The 17,200-nt window shown below is 40.5% G+C and overlaps 1 protein-coding gene across 2 annotated transcripts in view; it reads left to right on the top strand.

Moving 5' to 3' along the window:
* The first annotated feature begins 2,573 nt into the window (after positions 1-2,573).
* Positions 2,574-17,200, top strand: part of svila (supervillin a) — a 100,862-nt gene continuing 86,235 nt past the window's right edge. The window contains exons 1-2 of one of the 2 annotated variants that reach the window (XM_037756906.1): positions 2,574-2,733; positions 10,054-10,128. The gene's annotated coding sequence lies outside the window, so the exon portion shown is untranslated. The remainder of the gene's footprint in view (positions 2,734-10,053; positions 10,129-17,200) is intronic. The other variant, XM_037756907.1, reaches the window with a different exon arrangement.

Genomic DNA, 17,200 nt, shown 5'->3' with positions numbered 1-17,200 from the left:
TGAGTGATTGAAAGCTGTCCCCGTTGAATGAACAGCCAATAGGAACGCTTTCTCTCTCTGAAATGACCTGTGATTGGCCAAAGTCTCCCGTCACAGGCTAGATTTTTTTAAAGCCTGAAAACAGAGCCATGAGGAGGTGCAGAAGTCTAGTTTTCTAGCAGAACACTTGAATTACAATATATTGAAAGGTTGTTATGGAATTTTTGCCCAATGATGCCAAAAACATTCTGCCTACACTGCCACTTTAAGACTCATACTATTTGCATAATTCAATGTTTTGTCTGTTTTTCTTTAAAGGTGCAAGATGAATCCAGAGGGATTGTGACAACACTTCAGCACCTTGTGCTTGATCATTGTAATGGCTAGAGAGTGGAAGGACTCGGATTGATCTTTTTCTCTCAGATTTGTGGCTCAAAACTGTGACTTTTTTTATTTAACTGAATAAGTTCCTCACGCCAAACTTGGTGCGTTGTCTTTGTTTTCCCATGGTAGATCACGTATGATCTGCTGAGGATGCGTTTAAACAACTTTCAGGTATTCTCATGGGTGTGATATTGCTGCCTTTGCCCTAGTTTTGATGAAAAGACACATTTCTTTTTCCAAGGTCAACTTGAGCCTCAGGTCAGCCTGACTTTAGGCCCACAGCCTGAGCCTGCAAAACAAGGTGCAACATTCTGAAACTCAGAATCCGGTAATGCCTGTGCTGATTAGTGTCAGTATCATTTTGGATAAGAAGTAATAATAGATGAATATATTTTTTTTTCTGCAATATATCTTGCAAGACGAAAAAATAAAGGGATTTTCATTCTGTATAGAGGGGTCCGGGAAGAATATTTTGTAGCTCCATTTTAAAGTTGAGTTGAGCTTTGAGAGCAAAATTAAGAGGCTAGATCTACGCAGAACTTTGTGCTCTTGTAAACAATTTAATGATGAACACAATTAGTTATATAGATATGAATGGTGATGACACGGCAAAAAAGTCACACTCAGAAAGCATGGTAAACGAGACATGAGTCAGTGTTTTTTAGATGGTAGGGCTGCACACTCAGTTGAAAATTAATCACGATTTTGGCTTCCCACAATTAAATGAACAAGGTTGCCTGCGATATTGATGTTTAAAATGCACGTTCTGCTCTTAGAAAACTCTGCTGCATATCAAATCAAGCGCTTCCTAAACTGACAGCCAGCCACCAGCCGGTGATCGAGATGTTTTGGCTTCACGTTTTGGGTATAGATATTATCTATACAACCAATGTGTTTATGATTAAATTGAGAGCACAAAATTGTTTATCTATCTCTTAATGATGCTAATTTATCTCTTAAAGTGCAATTCTAACTTTAAAATGTAGCTATCAAAAGGTTAGGGTGAATATTCCTGTATTTTTCATATATGCAATATATAAAAAGCAGAAAAAATTATTGCAATTACAGTTTTTTTCCAACATCATGCTGCCCTAATTTGTACATTAGCAGGAATGTATCTCAGCATAGAAGTGAAAGCACAGCGCTCTGTTTATTTTAAAATGAAAGTGCAATTGAAAATGTTGTCACCGTTTCCATCTCTATGTTCTCTTTTGACATTGATTTATTACTCTGTGGCTGTGTAAGCATTTATACTTCTGTTTTCAGTTTTGTTATTTTATTTGAGTGAACTTAAAGACTGCTGATCGATCAATCGGTAAGATATAAAATAAGATTAAATGGGATACTTTACTGGTAGATGATATAGGAAAGAAATAGAAAGTAGAATAGATAAAAGAAAAGCAAATACCGTATTGCATATGATATACTGTGCAAAATCCACTAGAAAACACACCTATATTGTCTTCAAAAACAAACAATTTTCGCAAATGTCATGGCACAGTTGTTCACCCCAGAGTCCCCCATCTGACAGGATTTTTGCTTTTAGATGTTTTATTACAGAAAGTGTATGAAACTCACGACCAAAACAGTAATCCTGCAACTGTGCTACTTATGCATGGAATTATAGCTAAAATAAATGACCCCACTTTGAAAACCACTGCCCTAAATGAAAAAACAAAAACAACCATAAAAATATATTAAAATTGTAGTTTTAGCTTGTAATAGATAAGTAAATAAGAATTTAACAAACTGTATTTAGTAAAAAGTAAAACAAAAAAACAAAAACAATAAATCTCCGTCTTCTTCAGTGTTTTCGGGCTCAAACATGAATATTGTATTTTGCTTATCATACAGCGATGTTAATGCAGAAACGCTGCAGCGCAGCATTTTATGCATTTCTTAAATTCTAGTTGAAAATATGCAATTACCTCAAGTTAACCTTTCTGCACTCTGCACAAAATCTTGTTTTAAAATGTTGTTTTTACACTTTGACAGCATCAATGTTAAGGTTACTTGCGCTAACGTAATATTTTGCCAAAGGAACTACTTTAAGCACGTTAAATGCGCTTCCAAAAAGTGTTTTCTCTAGTCTGTATTTTATTTTATGCATGTGTGAAAGCAGAGTTTAAAGTTTAAATAGTCCTAATTCAATTAGGCTTTTATTTTGAAAACTCCAGTCGGAAACTCGTTGTGTTTCTTCTACAGTAGTTTACTTGACAGAAGAAGAAGAAGTTCACAGCATGAGGCGGGTCTGTGTGGATGACAGTCGGGTGTGCGTGCGTGCGTCTGCGGGATAATACAAGAGCTCGTGTTTAACGGTGGTCTAACATCCAACTAGAGAGTAAAGTTGTTTCCCACAGGACAGCCTCGGTAAGTTAATGAATGTGCATGAATTGTGCATGAAACATGTAGCTCCCTGTTGGTTTCTAACATTAGAAAGTTTGTTTTAGTGGTGCAGCCGCAGAAAACGAGGAGTTTGAAGTAAATGAACGCAACAACATGTTGCTATAAAGTGTCACCTCTATGATGTGGTCAAGGTGATGCTTTTACGGACCTTTTATCTGGCATGGAATTCTTAAACTCTTAAAGTGTTCATCCAGGTGAGCCCATCATCCTCCCGACAGGTGGAGACTATAGTCACATTATCAATCAGTAAAAGGTGGAGTTAACGGTAGACAGCTTGTGAAACTAGAGACCCAGCCCCAAGGACACAATAGACAGATAGGCTATATATATAATGTTACACTGAACATGACATCCAATACTACAGCAGACAGGAGAGGACGTCGGTCTGAGAACGCAGCGCCAAACTGCGTTGAAAAATCTGCTAATTTAACGTCGTCATGCTCGTCGGCCAAGATACACAGCAAAACAAATATGATTTAAGGTCTTTTCTAATTCAATACGATGTTGTCTTTAATTCGGCATGTCTCCTACATACCATGCAGCGTTTAATGAAGTGGAATTTAGACTTTTTTATAGTTCATCTTCAGTGTTTCGTCTACTAAAGACCTCAGGGATGGGCTGTCGTCAGCAGCTAACTAAATGCTAAAAAGTGAGAATATTCTAAAGTGAAGTGTCACTTGGAGGATTATCTAAAGGCCGAATTTCCCGTTGGATGTTGTCGACTATTTATAGACCTTAAAATCCCTCGATAAATGATGAGCAATTAACTTAAAAATGTAGTTTTTCCAAAAAATGTAGTTTTTCAAATTGGGTTTGGCATGGTGAATGCAGAACACCCTGCCACAATGTTGTCTTTCTTTATCTCTAAAGCCAAACTGCATATTGCCATGATTTGCAGCAGTGTATGACAAACACATGCAAGAAAGACAACATTGTGGCAGGGTGTTTGCATTTACCATGCCAAACATAATTTGAAAAACTAAATGTTTGGGAAAAACTACATTTTTAAGTTAATTGATCATCAATGTTGTCTTTCTTTCTTTCTTTCTCTAAAGCCAAACTGCATATTGCCATGATTTTTCAGCAGTGTATAACAAACACATCATTACACTGCAAGTTTGCACAGTAGGCCAGTGTATAAAAGCGAAGTTGAGTAAATGCACATTTTGTTGAATTATATCACACACTTTAGACAAACACACACCCACATTCATACACAGTGCACTGTCCAGTGTTTTTTTCCTTTCCTTCTTATTTGGCAGGTAGTCTGGTGCTTATAATCTGCCAAAATAAATAACCTGTGAGTAATAAGGGAGGCTACTTCCGTGTTTTTTGCTCCACACTTGGAAGTGCACTACAGGGGAAGCTAATTAGCAGCAATTCCCCTCCACCAAACCTTCAAGATGTGAGGTCAGCGAACCCAGAGGGATTGTGACAACACTTCAGCACCTTGTGCTTGATCATTCTAATGGCTAGAGAGTGGAAGGACTCGGATTGATCTTTTTCTCTCAGATTTGTGGCTCAAAACTGTGACTTTTTTTATTTAACTGAATAAGTTCCTCACGCCAAACTTGGTACGTTGTCTTTGTTTTCCCATGATAGATCAGGTATAATATGATCTGCTGAGGATGCGTTTAAACAACTTTCAGGTATTCTCATGGGTGTGATATTGCTGCCTTTGCCCTAGTTTTGATGAAAAGACACATTTCTTTTTCCAAGGTCGACTTGAGCCTCAGGTCAGCCTGACTTTAGGCCCACAGCCTGAGCCTGCAAAACAAGGTGCAACATTCTGAAACTCAGAATCCGGTAATGTCTGTGCTGATTAGTGTCAGTATCATTTTGGATAAGAAGTAATAATAGATGAATATATTTTTTTTTCTGCAATATATCTTGCAAGACGAAAAAATAAAGGGATTTTCATTCTGTATAGAGGGGTCCGGGAAGAATATTTTGTAGCTCCATTTTAAAGTTGAGTTGAGCTTTGAGAGCAAAATTAAGAGGCTAGATCTACGCAGAACTTTGTGCTCTTGTAAACAATTTAATGATGAACACAATTAGTTATATAGATATGAATGGTGATGACACGGCAAAAAAGTCACACTCAGAAAGCATGGTAAACGAGACATGAGTCAGTGTTTTTTAGATGGTAGGGCTGCACAATCAGTTGAAAATTAATCACGATTTTGGCTTCCCACAATTAAATGAACAAGGTTGCCTGCGATATTGATGTTTAAAATGCACGTTCTGCTCTTAGAAAACTCTGCTGCATATCAAATCAAGCGCTTCCTAAACTGACAGCCAGCCACCAGCCGGTGATCGAGATGTTTTGGCTTCACGTTTTGGGTATAGATATTATCTATACAACCAATGTGTTTATGATTAAATTGAGAGCACAAAATTGTTTATCTATCTCTTAATGATGCTAATTTATCTCTTAAAGTGCAATTCTAACTTTAAAATGTAGCTATCAAATGGTTAGGGTGAATATTCCTGTATTTTTCATATATGCAATATATAAAAAGCAGAAAAAATTATTGCAATTACAGTTTTTTTCCAACATCATGCTGCCCTAATTTGTACATTAGCAGGAATGTATCTCAGCATAGAAGTGAAAGCACAGCGCTCTGTTTATTTTAAAATGAAAGTGCAATTGAAAATGTTGTCTCTAAAATCAATGAATAACCCTGGAAAGGCCCGGGGTGAAGGGTGGCCTTTCCAAGCCGACCGATCGTGGCGCACCGCTACAGAGAAATGCAGCCAGCACCAGGGAGAGGTCCCACGAGGTGATCGTCCCACGCTAAGCGGCCATCCCTGAACCGCCGAGTTGAATGATGCTGTTTCGATGTTGAAACGATATATCGTGCTGCCGTAGTCTGTGGTGATTATTTGTGTAGCGTTGACATTGAGCTGTGTCTGCACATTATCTCCACTCCATTAAACTGCTAGCTCTAGAAGCTTGTCTGACGATGAGATGTCCTGTCATAATAGGTCACCTTTTAAAGAGTGATGCGTGTGTGTGTGTACAATGGTATATTATGCCTATCACTCCTTTTCATGGAGCTTAGGTTGTTGACCACAGTTCGCCAGGAGTCTCCTGCCCTGGGCTTTCCTTTCCAGCTGTTTCCATGTCCTGCTTGATGTCAGTCTCGAGGTCCCTTCGCCAGGTGTTCTTGGGCCGGCCTTTCTTTCTTGTGCTTTGGGGGGTTCGATCTAAGGGCCTGCCTGCTGATGCTGGCATTGGGTCTCCGGAGTGTGTGGCTGATCCATCCCCAACTTCTTCTCTAGATCTCCTTTTCTACAGGTTGTTGGCCCGTTCTCTGCCAGATATTGTTGATGGTATCTGGCCAGCAGATGCTCAAGAGTCGCCTCAGGCAGCTGAATGTAGCATGAATATTTGTACTTTTGTCATCGTGGTCTTGGTTGTCCTCCACGTCTCTGATCTGTAAAGTACTATAGAGAGCCTAAGTCCCGCCCCTTCTGGTGGACCCCATTGGGACCTTATTTTGGAAAAAATATGAACGGTAGTCAACGGCAAGAGATAAATATTTTTTTGATCCCGTTTGAATTGTGCCATGAATCACACATGATGATTTTGTTTGTCAATTTAAAACATAATTTTGCAACACTGGGCGTTTTAAACGGATTTATTTTACATAAAGACGTGACATACATAAACATGTCCGGTGTACTTCATCTTGTGAGTGTTCCCAGGGTCTCCACCTTGTGTGTTTCAGAGGGAGAAACCGCCAGCACAGATTAGTTACATAAGCCTGTTGGGTGTTACATCATTGTTTTGGGGCCCCCGGTCCGAAGAGCTGGGGCTCGGGCTTCAGATGGGTCCGATGGGTCCGCTGCCTCTCACAGACCCCCTCAGAGGAGGAGGAGGGGGAAGCTATTGGAAGCAGATGCTCGGTGGGTCTCTCCTGCTGGGAGACACGGCTCGGTGCTGCCGATGAAACCACCTGTAACATAGTTTCTGCATGCGTGTTGTGCTCATGTGGCTTTTGTCTATCAGTGTTTGCTGATTAGCTGACGTGTGTTGGAAGTATGGTATGGGTGGGCTCTGTTGCCATGACTATCAAAGGGAAAGAAACATGCAAAACAGGAATGATTTATAGGTCTATAATCCTCAAAACGACCCCGCCTCTTGTGTTCGCCGCCAGTAAATCAATCTCAAACAAAACTTTGTGGGTTGGAGCTGATTTGTAGTTAAAACACAGTATATTTTGAACAAACAAAAGGAAAATCTCCTAAATGTCAGATTTTTTTGTGCACTGTGGTACCTCTGTGATCCGGAGCAACGGAACCATGAAGATATAAAGCCCGTTGGCCTGGAACAGCGTGCTTTTTAATGGCTGTGTGACCTTTTGGATCTGCAGCCGTATTTTGTTCCAGATCACTAAGTTTGTGAAAACAAGCTCTTGCGTTACCCTTGACTTCCCTTCATTAAGATAAACCCAAATTGCTATTTTAAGAGCAACTGTGTGGCTCAGTGGTCTAAGGTGTGTCCCGTGTAAAACCATCAGTCTCGACTGGATCCACTTTATCTCTCAACCTTGTCGGTTCCACCTCTTTAAACTGTCTAATAAAGGCATAAAGCAGTTTGAATTGATTTAAAACCTTTGATCAGCCTCTGTTGGCAGTTAGAAGGAACTGCACCAAGATTCAGGATCACTTGTTGAGGAGGTGAAGGTGTACGGGGATCTGAGGATGAAGGATTGGGGCGTTCAGGCTGGAGTTTCACCAGTTGGTGATCACTGACTCACTATTGGTACATCAATTGACATTAACAGATTTTAATAATGTGCTATGTGAGAGTGAAAATTCTTGCTGGTTGCCACTTTAATATCATTCCAGATAAAAGAGGGATAAAATCCTCTATCATTGTATATAGAATTTTGCATTATTGATATATTAGGTGAGTAACGATACGATTCATATCACTTTCCGTGGTTCCGATACGATTCAAGGACGATATTTGGCTCATCTAGAGCGATACAATACGATTCAATGATTTGAAATCAATACAGTAACTTTTTTTGCCAAAAATACAATCAGTGTGAGTGTGAAATAAATAGCTGGATACTGGACAGCGCAGGTCAGGATTCCTCAAAGTTTTTCTTGTAAGGGAATCAGGGATAAATTAATTATGAATATAAACAAGTAAACAACGATTAATGGCAAATACGTACACCTTTTATTGGAAAATAATAAAAAGTGCAACTTCAGGACCTGCTGCTTCAGTTCTCAAGATACAAGGCAGTGCAATATTTAACACAAAATATAATAAACCAACTTCTATCAAGTTAATTGAACAGTGGTTTAACCTGCTGCTTTTGTCCTCATTTTCAATATAAATGGTAGAGCAATAATACAGTGATCAACTGCTGATAGTGATCAAACCGCTTGGGACAGAATCAATCCTATACAAACGCTGTTTAAATAATTTGCTTATAGTAATCAAGTAGTCCACCTACAGTGTTCATTTGGGATAATTTGCCTCGCTTGTTCTGCTTTCCGGCTGGATACGTGAGGCTGATGCTGCGTGCACATAGATATCATGACGGGAAAAAGGTAATTTTCTCTGAATGAAAAATCAAAAGCGCACGGGGGTTGAAGCCGCCCTGGTCGAGTGGATTGATAACACCGTCACATAATGTCCCCCAAAGTGAAACTCTGCCGACCGGCTCCTCTGCACCGCTACCTGGTGAGAGAGCGAGGAGTCCCGGCAAAGGAGCGCCATTCATCTGCATGTTCGCTCGATCTGCAGAGCTGGCCAAGCTGGCGCATATCAATGACGTTATACACGTTATGATGTGATGTGTTCAAATATTTTGTAAAATGTAGTTTTTGGCTTGAAACTTGAATAAATCCAATTGTTTGAATGAGATGTTTTCACAGCAATATAAGAGATAATGGAGAGGGAATTATGACCTGAGCTCTAAGCTCTACAGAGCCTTTAGAAAGGTGCCCAATAAAAGAAGAAACAAATTATTACTATTGCAAATGAATGATTTTAGAAATTTTTTCAGGTCCAAAATTAATGTTTTGTTTATCTCTGTGTAACATATTTGACGTTTGGTTCCCACTTCTAACAAGGCTTTTGAGCCAATAGTAAAACAACATTGGTAACACGTGGTATCTCAGGGTCGTCAGTCACTGTGGTAAAAACGGATGAATGGCTGAGATTGACGGTAAGTGCCTGGCAACGACTTGTTGTGAAGTAAATGCAATGGAACGGGGGAGGGAGAATCTAGTGGCATCTAGTGGCTGAATGTTATCAATGTTATCAATAGCACCTTTTAAAGTTGTTAATTTGGCATTCATTCATTACAGTGAATAAACAATGTAAAGATTAATAATGTAAAGTTTATTATTGACAAGAACTTTGGCTTTAAATGTGAGTCTTGTCACATTTTTCTCATTTTGTTAAAACAAATGTGATGAGATGCATTCTTGTCTTTATTGCAGCAGGGCTGCTGGGCCACTGGGTTCACAGACCTGTGGCATGTGTATGGTGGGTATAGGCTGATATAGGTCACAGAGACAATGCTGCACTGTTGTCCAGTAATTGACGGGCATTTTATATGTTGTGAATAGCTTTTTGTAAAGGTTTGGTTCACTCATTCATATTCATCGTTTTTTTTTACATGTTAATTTATTCCTTTAAAGAGGACCTATTCTGCTCATTTTCAGGTTCATACTTGTACTTTGGGTTTTTACTAGAACATGTTTAAATGCTTTAATGTTCAAAAAACACTCTTTTTTTCTGTCTGAAACGCTCCCCACCCCCCCGTAAAGCCCAGTCTGCTCCGATTGGTCAGCTGACCCACCCGTTGTTGTGATTGGTCAACTGAACCAAATTCTTCGGACTCCGCTCCAGCTCCGCTCTAACTAGCTTTGTTTGAGGGCGAGCCAAACTAGCTGCTAGGCAGGTATAATGAAAACGTGTTACTTGGTGACATCACCACGTTACGGAAGAAAAGGCAGGCATTCAAGCGAGGCGTTTCAGGCAGTTCAGGAGCAGTGTTTTTGTGGGGGGGGCCTTTTACATACACAAAAAAACTATATAACACACTAAAGGAAAGGGGGACAAAACACAGAATAGGTCCTCTTTAAGAAAATGTACCAGTGGACTGGTCTGAATTTGGATTTCTCTGTGCTGTTTGCTCTTTTCTCCCTATTGCACTATTTAAGGACAAAAGGAAACTTTATCACAGCTTTAATATTAAGTCCGAATCCCCCCGACACACTGTGGTGACTGAGTCAATCATTTGTTTTCAGGACCAGGTGGCGTTCAGGGGCCCCCGGACACTGGAGGGGTGGAAAGCTGACCTCTTCTGTCTCCATGTTCATCTTGTAAGTACATCAGCTGAGTCCATTTGTTCCTCTCATAAAAACACATTCTGCTTTTAGAGTTTCTGAATGTTTCATGGGACAGAAAGACACATCAGCTGCAGCCAAGAGGACATACTGTACATTACTGAGCAGCATGGCCCATTGATCATAGTAGTAAGAGGGGGTGGGCGTGGGCGGGGGGGGGGAGGTTATCTGCCTTTTCCTGTCCTGGGGTCAGCCAGACATGAGCTGACCTTTACAAGGCCTCTGTGTTTTACTGGTTCACTTCCACCAGTCAGTGGTAACCCATTTGTCAATGACATCATGTGTTGCTATGATGAGGTGAATCAACAACAGACCCCGGCTGTATTAGACAATGCCAAACTTTACACTCCTCGCCATGGTAACGGCGTCTTGTTTAGTGTGTCTTTTGTGTTTATAGATATTATAATTTTTTGACTTTACATTAGTTGTTATTTTTTGTAGTAGTTTTGGACTCCTGAGTGTGGTTTCTGGTAGTATTACTTTTGCAAATGTTTACTTAACGTTACGGCTCCATTCTGCTTGCAGTATTTTTAGTAGGAGTCGTGAATTTTTACGATACAATGAAAGAACCTCAGATCATAAAGTCTTTTAAAAATAGTTTTATACACTTTCAGTGTTTTGTAAAATAGCCAGAAATGTCCGAGCCAGAAGTCAGAAGAGCATAGTTTTTTATCCTGCTTACACAAAAAGACATTTAATGTACATTATGTGTGTTTTTAGAAAAAAGGTTTATTAAATTTTTTGAACTTGCCAAGTTTTACATTTAATAACAAAACCAGCAGCTCAAAACTGTTGCTGCTCTCCTCAGGAGCTCCAATATGGCTGCCAAATGCGTTACTCTATTTTAGGGCTGTCAATCGATTAAAATATTTCATTGTTCATAGTTAATTGTGAATCATCAGAAATGAATCACACATTTTTTTTCTGTTCAAAATGTACCTTAAAGGGAGATTTTTCAATTATTTAATACTCTCATCAACATGGGAGTGGACAAATATGCTGCTTTATGCAAATGTATGCATATATTTATAATTGGAAATCAATTACCAACACAAAACACTGACAAATATTGTCCAGAAACCCTCACAGGTACTGCATTTAGCATAACAAATATGCTCAAATCATAACATGGCAAACTGCAGCCCAACAGGCAACAACAGCTGTCAGTGTGTCAGTGTGCTGACTTGACTATGACTTACCCCAAACTGCATGTGATTGTGGGCATGTCTGTAAAGGGGAGACTCGTGGGTACCCATAGAACCCATTTTCATTCACATATCTTGAGGTCAGAGGTCAAGGAACCCCTTTGAAAATGGCCATGCCAGTTTATCCTCGCCAAAATTTTGCGTACGTTTGTAGTGTTATTTAGCCTCCTTAACGACATACTAGTTTGACATGTTTGGTACCAATGAATTCCTTAGGTTTCCTTGTTGCATATGATGCCAGTATCTTCACACTAGCTTTAAAACTGAGCCCTCTACAACCTCCAAAAGATCAATTGCGTTAATGTGTTGGAAGAAATTAGTGGCGTTAAAACGAATTTGAGTAAACGGCGTCATTTTCGTGTAAACGTTGACAGCCCTAATAATCAACGCTCTACTCTGGCTCCCTATGTACAGACATAAGAGTGGTTCTTCTCATTTAACTCTCACACAAAGAAAGTGAGTAAGCATATTCCCAAAACTATTTCTTTAATGATGGAGTAGCCGCTCAGCATTGTAGCCATAGATTTCCCCATGAGGCCCCTCGTCAGTTGTTTGTAGTTCCTCGCCTGAGGGGAGCTGAGTTCATAGTAGAGAGGAGTCTCCTGCCAGAAGACCTCTATATTTCTCCCCATGCTTGCTCAAGGTCTGGTAGTCTTTAACAACCTGAAGGAACTGTTACCCAGCAGCCTGTTGGGTTTTTATTGTTGGCCACTGGCTGGTCTACTCCATCAGTTCCTCCTCTGGATACCTGTGTGATGTAAATCACATTAACCTTTTTAAAACATATAGTACGTTATCCTGTCCTGCTGCTAGCATTGTGTTCACATCTGGTGTGCATATATATATATTGAGCATCTGTGCCACTATACGACCAATTTGTGCTTTGTGTATTATCTGCTGTCCCAGAACAGAAGCTGTGATGTGGGCAACACAGTCCTCTAAATATTAATAATCCAGCACCCTCACTGGCACTGATGGACAAACTTTCCGCTGTGTGTGTTGTTATGTCTTTCTAGATGCTAGAAAGATGAAACCTCAGCAGCTGTTGTGTTGACACAATAGGCAGCGTGTTGCCAAGTACACATACACACGCACGTAGGGGCTTAAGTGGCCTAATTGTGTCAGGAGTGAGTGTTTTAGTGCTTTAGCGGAGACCCTGACCGACTTTGATCCACTCCCCAACATGTTTATTCCTACTCCACTAACTCTGATGGTCACACCAAAGAGCCATACCAGATTCTGGTCCAGGTCTGTCTGATTCCCTTTTTTGTATTTATAATCAAAACAGTGACAATATTGGCATTTATGAAAGAAAGCAGTGGTGGGTTTAGAAGCCCTGGTAAACCCACATAGGTGATTTCACTCATTTTGGTCCATTAGAGCTCTTTAGTGTCCAGTGACGTCACGTTATTCCAGCCTCATCCACCTTTAACATGAGCAGATTGAAAACACCTCTCTCTAGGGCAGGGGTCAGCAACACTTTAGGCAAAAAAAAAAAAAGAAAATCTGTCTGGAGCCGCAAAACATTTGAGCATTGTGATGAAGGTAACACAGTTTATAGTCTAAGTATATAGTATATAAGTCTAATGCAGTGAGGGCCCAAGTGCAAATGTACGACGGAGTAGTAGGGTCACATTGAGGGAAAAAAATCTGATATTTCCAGAATAAAGTCATAATATTACGAGAAAAAAGTCGTAACATTACAAGAATGAAGTCATAACTTTACGAGAAAAAAGTCGTAATATTACGAGACTAAAGTCAACTTAACGAGAAAAAAATGAAACAACAAATAAAATTTCTACTTTATAATATTATTCTTTCTTTTTATTATTCTTTTTTACTCGTAAACGTATAACTTTATTCTCGTAATATTATGATTTTGTTCTAAAAAATCTCAGATTTATTTTTTTTTCCTCAATGTGGCCCTAATACTGCATCGTACCGTCGTACCATAGACCTACAACAATGATAAATAAAAATGAAAATGCAAACAAAAAAACGGTTATTCATTTCACTAATTCTTTTAAAAATCCAGAGGGGGCCACTGGAGAGGGGCTAAAGAGCCGCATGTGGCTCCGGAGCCGCAGGTTGCTGACCCCTGCTCTAGGGACAGGAACACATTTAAAACTGTTGGCTTTGGACGTTAGGAAACATAGTACAGGGTTTTGCAGTATTGTCCAATATCAGAATTCTTTGTGGTGATGGGGTTGTTTAACAAAACCCCAGATTAGTCACACTTGTTTGTTAGAGAAAACAAAGTTGAACAGATAGGGCGGCACGGCGGTGCAGTGGTTAGCACTGCTGCATCACATCACAGCAAGATTTAAACCTGGCTTGGGGTCCTTCTGTGTGGAGTTCAGTGGGGTTTTCTCTGGGTTCTCCGGCTTCCTCCCACTGTCCAAAGACATGCAGGTTAGCTTCATGTTGACTCTAAATTGCCTGTAGGTGTGAATGTGAGCGTGATGGTTGTCTGTCTCTATGTGTCAGCCCTGTGATAGTCTGGAGACCTGTCCAGGGTGTACCCCGCCTTCGTCCAATGTCAGCTGGGATGGGCTCCAATTCCCCCCCGCGACCCTGAATAGGATAAGTGGTGACCAATAATGGATGTATGCATGGAAGAACAGCAAAATGATTTCCCCATCTATTAAATATTAATCGCAGTTTACAGATTAATTCTTCGTCTAACCGTACTTGCCGTAATTGTGTGCACATAATATTCTTGTAAAATGAGATATTGTTACCATTATTTCTAGTGCACTAACGTGATTTTACATCAGTAGTTTCCAAACGGTTGATTTGTGACGGCTTAAACTGAAGTTATGTCTCCTTGACATGAGTGTTGAGCACCAAAAATATTTTTTTTTTTACCCTTCTTCAGGTTATTTAAAGGGACAGTATGTAAGTTTTTACACATATAAATGTGTTTTAATCATTTTAATTGGCAATGTGTGAACAGGTTGTAACCTAAACTAAAAAATGAGACCTTCCATGACTTTCTGGGTTTCCTCTATCAGCCTGTTGTCTGCTTTTAATGTGAAGAATGGGGGATATTTTTTTCTGGAAAATTCGACAAATGTGACGTCATGCACGCTCGCTACAGTCTTTAATTTCAGCTCTGATTACAGGCCTAACAGTGTGCAACTAGAGCTAACATTTGGTTAAAAATGTAGTCCGCTAACACCAACAAATGACCAGCCCCCACCACAAGTCAGACTCCAACACAAACTCCACGGATATACATGTAAAAACTTACATACAGTCCCTTTTAATATGGAACATTTTCAAAACCCCAGAATGAAAAGAATAAAGTCAAAAATAGTTGTAGTAAGACGTAGAATTGTCCTTTTTAAAGATCAACTCTATACACATAGTTTCTCGCAGGTTCCTGCTGTTTGCCCAAACTGTAATTTACTCCTCAGCCCCTGAGCTCAGACTCTGTACATCACCAGATCCACCCACAGTGTTCCTTCTATAAATTAGGATCATATGTGTGCCGCGTGTCTGCGGACATTCTTCTAACCTAACAATTACCGACAGTTACCCATCAATCTAACACTGAAGTGTGTGTTTTCCTATACGTCCCACCTTGTATGTGTTAGTGAAAGATTCACAGTCTGGTCCTGAAGTAGCTCGGTGCTCTCAGAATGACATGGACGTGACTCATGCTGAAACAGGATACTCACAATGGCTGACTCAAACAGACGTTACAAATAGGTTGTGCCTGTTGTTTCAGTGCAAATATTTGAAATTCAGTTCATGTAGTCGCATCTGATTGACAGCCTGATGCTATTAGTCCTGTGCTAAGGGAAAGGGAAACCCCACCCATATGGCGCTCCACATGGGTTTAATCATCCTGCAAAAATATCCATCTCTAGTTCCAATAACAGACCCTGATGCAAGCAAGTGTGTGTGATGTTATCAGGTCGCTCCAGGTGCTGTTCATCCTCCCCTCGTGTCTAGCTGACACTGATCAAGAGGTAGGTGATGAGTTAAAAGAGGAGTCATCATGAAGTGCCGAAGTCTGGCTGGTGACAGACGTACATGAACACACACCTACACCTGGTGCTGCTCATCATTGTCCCTGGTCCGATGCCATGCTGGAGCTGAGAGCATGAGAGCCTGCCTTTTATAGGCAAGCATTCGTTACAGAATGCCCAAGATGGTAGGAGTGTGTGGCTGTGGGTGTGTACACATGTTTGTATACACGCCCACGTACCTAACAGCCTACCATGTGCAAGGAGGGACTCATGTCAAGTGCTCCTCTATCGGCGCATTTCCACCAGATCTGGTGACGGAGGGCGTCTCAACGCTTTCCATTCATTTCCTATGGAAAGCAGGAGAAAGCGGTGACCCAGTGCATGGTGGGAGTGTTGCGGCGAGTTTCGAGAGGGTCTGTATTTGCATAAAAAAAATCTCAACTTTATGCAAATGAGCCCGTCCCAGCGCGGCACATCCGGTTCACGAAACTTGGACCAAGCTGTGAAACTAGGCGATATAAAAGGAAACCAGATTCAGCAGCTGCGTAGCCTATTTCTCGTTTAAATTTTTTTTTTAGAAGTAGATTTTGGTGGATTGTTTAGACGTAATAACATAAAGTTTACGAGCAGGCCGCCATGTTGTTTCCTGTTTGAATCATGAAGCAGAAAACCAGGGACCAATCAGGTGCATTCAACGATAGGATGGGTCACCGCTTGTTGAGTGGAGCAGCGCGTCCCCCCTAGTGTCCTCGCCGGACCTGGTGGACATGTAGCGCTGGATTTAACATTATAGACATGACCACTGACTGTCTGGGTAGCCACAAATTCACAGACTGACCGTACACAGTCTGGTCATATACTCGGTTTTGATCAAGTCTCGTTTTTAAATGGTTACTACTAACCAGTCTTTGCCTCCTTTTTGCTTCTTCCTGCCGCATTCACTCCCTCTGTTCCTGAATGGCTTACCTCGTGCCTCTCTACACTCGGCACTGTTGTTCAGCTTGTGACGATAAACTGCTTTGTGAATGTTCCCCAACACAATAATCACTTGTCTGAAGTAGTAGTCTCAATAGTGTTCCCGTGATTCTTTGATGCTACATCTGCTCATTTAAAGAGGCCCTATTATGCTTTCAGGTGCACACTTGTATTTGGGGTTTCTACTAGAACATGTTTACTTGATTCAATGTTCAAAAAAAGCTTTACTTTTCTCATACCCGCTGTGCTGCAGCACCTCTTTTCACCGCTCTAACTAGCTTTGTTTGAGGGCGTGCCGAACTAGCCCCTAGGCAGGTATTGTGCTAATGTGTTACTTGGTGACATCACCACGTTACGGAAGAAAAGGCGGGACTTCAAGCGTGGAGGAGAGTAACTCCCTTTTTACGTGGACTTTGGGCTTTGTAACTTTGCAGACCTTTTACATGCACAAAACACTATACAACACACTAAAGGAAAGGGAAAAAGCACAATGGGTCCACTTTAAGTGTCAGCTGTTCTTCTATTCAATTTTAGGTTCCTCCCTCACCTCAGTTATTGACCTTTTGCGTTTCAGCAATAAGGAAGTGCTCGTATTGTCTTTTAACTTCCCGTCTAGGCTGGAAGTCGGAGTGTGTCGAGTTGTGTAGGTTGACATTCCTGCTTGTTATTACTTTTACCTGCATTTTAGCAAACATCTGACCAGTTTTATAATATAATGCACAGCATGAGACTGACATAAAAAAAAAATAGATAAGAAAATGAGAGGCTTTCTATTACAGCAGTCTGACAAACATCGATCGCTATTTACATGACAAACTAGTTAGATCGGGTCTCCTGCACAGCACCGGGATCAGCCGGTCATCTTACTGTAACAGTCATGGTGACAAATAG

Source organism: Sebastes umbrosus, chromosome 21, assembly GCF_015220745.1.
Source record: "Sebastes umbrosus isolate fSebUmb1 chromosome 21, fSebUmb1.pri, whole genome shotgun sequence".
NCBI lineage: Eukaryota > Metazoa > Chordata > Actinopteri > Perciformes > Sebastidae > Sebastes > Sebastes umbrosus.
The sequence above is the reverse complement of the archived record's forward strand: the minus strand, read 5'-3'. Positions and strand labels throughout refer to the sequence as shown.